This window comes from Cyanistes caeruleus, unplaced genomic scaffold (genome assembly GCF_971803275.1).
Source record: "Cyanistes caeruleus unplaced genomic scaffold, bCyaCae1.hap1.1 HAP1_SCAFFOLD_176, whole genome shotgun sequence".
NCBI classification, from domain to species: Eukaryota; Metazoa; Chordata; class Aves; order Passeriformes; family Paridae; genus Cyanistes; species Cyanistes caeruleus.
The window spans coordinates 120,001-123,387 of record NW_028255964.1 but is presented as its reverse complement, the minus strand read 5'-3'; positions in this window follow the sequence as shown (position 1 = coordinate 123,387).

The following is a 3,387-nucleotide window of genomic DNA, read 5'->3' as shown; positions in this document are numbered from 1 at the left end:
ACGCCTCGGCGGCGAGCCCCCGGAGGCGGGCCCGGGGCCAAAGACCTCCGCGGACCGCCGAAGAGCCGGCCGCCCGCCCGCCCGCTCGCCGCTTCTGCCGGCGATTCGAGTCGAGTCACGCCGGGGGCCGGCGTCTTTCTTCCCGCCGCGTCCCACCGCACCCTCCCGCCCGCTTCCTTTCCCCCGCTGTCCGCCCCCAGGTCCCGCCGGCTGGCCGGTGCCGCTTCTGCTCCCCGCAGGCGTGGCGGGGACGCCCCGCGGCCGGTCGAGCGCGTCGGCAGGCCGGGCGCGGGCCGCGAGCCGCCCGTCGGCTCGGCTGGGAGGCGTCCGGCCGCGCACGCAGGAACGGAAATGGGATGGGCCGAGAATTTCGGATCCCGGCGAAGCGTTGGTGTTCCGCCCCGACGCGAGAGCCGTCCTTTCGGGAAAAAGACGAAAGAAGAAGGGAAGGGGTGGGTGCGCGTGTGGCCGTGGGTGAGGGCGTGTGCCTGCGTGCCTGCGTGCGTGAAAAAAAGCAAAATAAAGCAACGGTCAAAAATACGCCTCGGTCTAGGGAGCGGCAATATCGGGAGGGACGGGGCCGCCGAAGCTACCCGACGGCCGAGGGGCGCACAGGTCGGTCTCCCGCCTCCGGGGCAGGCCGCCGCCGCCGCCACCGCCGCCGCCGGGCACGGCGTCAGAAGCCGCAGGGGGCGGCCGGCGCGGAGGCGGCCGACAGGACTACCCCGGTGGCGGGCGGCCCCGGGAGGTTGGGTCCACCCAGGGCCGGGGCCGCCTGACAGGCCTGGCCCGGTGGCGGGACACGAGGCAAATTTCAGCGGGGTACCCTTGTCTCCCGGACGGGGAAGACCTGCTGCCCGTGGTCGGGGCAGCCCTGCTGTCCCAGGTCGGGGTAGACGTGTTGTCCCAGGCCGGGGTAGACCTCCTGTCCGCGGTCGGGGTAGACCTGGTGTCCCGCGGTCGGGGTAGACCTGCTGTCCCAGGTCGGGGTAGACGTGTTGTCCCAGGCCGGGGTAGACCTGCTGTCCCAGGTCGGGGTAGACGTGGTGTCCCCCGGTCGGGGTAGACCTGCTGTCCGCGGTCGGGGTAGACGTGTTGTCCCAGGCCGGGGTAGACCTGCTGTCCGCGGTCGGGGTAGACGTGTTGTCCCAGGCCGGGGTAGACCTGCTGTCCGCGGTCGGGGTAGACGTGTTGTCCCCAGGCCGGGGTAGACCTGCTGTCCGCGGTCGGGGTAGACGTGGTGTCCCCCGGTCGGGGTAGACCTGCTGTCCGCGGTCGGGGTAGACGTGTTGTCCCCCGGTCGGGGTAGACCTGCTGTCCGCGGTCGGGGTAGACGTGTTGTCCCAGGCCGGGGTAGACCTGCTGTCCGCGGTCGGGGTAGACGTGGTGTCCCCCGGTCGGGGTAGACCTGCTGTCCGCGGTCGGGGTAGACGTGGTGTCCCCCGGTCGGGGTAGACCTGCTGTCCGCGGTCGGGGTAGACGTGTTGTCCCCCGGTCGGGGTAGACCTGCTGTCCGCGGTCGGGGTAGACGTGTTGTCCCAGGCCGGGGTAGACCTGCTGTCCGCGGTCGGGGTAGACGTGGTGTCCCCCCGTCGGGGTAGACCTGCTGTCCGCGGTCGGGGTAGACGTGTTGTCCCCCGGTCGGGGTAGACCTGCTGTCCGCGGTCGGGGTAGACGTGTTGTCCCAGGCCGGGGTAGACCTGCTAGCCCAGGTCGGGGTAGACGTGGTGTCCGCGGTCGAGGTAGACCTGGTGTCCGCGCCGGCTCTGGAAGTTCACCAAGGGGTCGCTGTTTTCAGCTGCCTCCAGTTACGTCATGCTAGGAGGCGGCTAGCGCCGCCGCTTTGCCCCGGTCACGTACGCTACGGTCACTTGCAGGCATCGGCGGCCTCGGACACGTATCTCCGTATTATGGGAGCGAGGTAACGGGTCGTCTCCCCCAGGCTGCTACCGTGCCTGTGTCCTCCGGAGGCGAAGCTACGGGCCGGCCGCCCGGCCGGTCGCCGGCGCTGAGCTCAGAGAGAAACGAAGGGGAGAGCCGCCGGCCAGGGAGGCCCGAGAGAGAAACCGAGAGTGTGCCGCCTCGGCGGGACCGAGTCGCGGGGCTCGTCCCGCTTCCCGTGCTACCCATCGTGCCGGTGGGGCAGCTTTGTTTGCCAGGCCGAGGAGGCGTCGTTGCCGCTGCTTGCCCAGAGAGAGAAGGGAGTGTGTTGCCGCCTCGGCGGGACCGAGTCGCGGGGCTCGTCCCGCTTCCCGTGCTACCCATCGTGCCGGTGGGGCAGCTTTGTTTGCCAGGCCGAGGAGGCGTCGTTGCCGCTGCTTGCCCAGAGAGAGAAGGGAGTGTGTTGCCGCCTCGGCGGGACCGAGTCGCGGGGCTCGTCCCGCTTCCCCCGTGCTACCCATCGTGCCGATGGTGGGGGGGGCCAGCTTGTCGTGATGCCGAGGAAGCGTGTGCTGCTTGCCCAGAGAGAGTGTTGCCGCGCGGGCGGCCGAGGCGAGAAGGGAAGGGCGTGGAGGAGGCAGAGAAGCCGCAGGCGGGTCCCCCCCGCTCTGGTCGTGCTGCTGCCGATTCCGGTCCAGTCCCGCCTCCCTCCCTCCCGCCCCAGCCCTGGGGCGGGGAAGCGAATGCCGGTGGCTGGCGGGCGAGGCGGCGGCGCCTCGTCCCTTATGTGCTCGGCCTTAAGCCGGGGGGCCCCCCTCGGCGGGGTGCAGTTTTTTTTTTTGTTTTTCGGCTGCCGGTCTCGGTGGGCCACGGTGTGGGCCCGGCAGCCGGGGGCAGACGTCGGCCGGGGGCGCCTCTGTCTAACCGTTGCTCGAGCTTCGTTCGAGGCTTTACCACCCCACCCCCGGCCCGTCCCCGAAGACCGGGTTGTGTCCCCCGCCCCGAGTTGTTGTGGCCCTCGTTCCCCCTTCCTCGGCCTTAAGCCGGGGACCCGCGCTTTTGCGGGCGGAATTTGTTTCAGGGGCGGCGGCCGGCCGCGGTGGCCGGCCCCGCCCGCGTGCGGACACCCGAACGCGACGGGGAAAAATGCCCCCGGGCCGAGAGAGAGAGAGATGGCGCGGGCGAGGCGGCGGCGCCTCGCCCTTCCTCAGTTGTCGTGGCCGGTGCGGACCGAGCCACCGTGGCCCGGCGGGCTGGGTTGCGAACGGGGTCCCCGCTTCGTTTTCTTTCGCTCGTAGGCGTGCGGGGCAGAGCGTGGGGGTCTGCCCGCCCGGTCTCCTCCGTATTTTCTGGGGGTGTGAGGGCTTTCTGCCCGCCGCTCCCTTTTGCGGCCCTAAGCCGCGGCACCGAGAAAAAGCCAAGCGTCCGCAGAGGCGTGCGGGCCCCGCCCCCAAGCGAAAAGCGAAGGGGCAGGGAGAAAAACCTCGTGGTGGCGGTGGTGTCGTT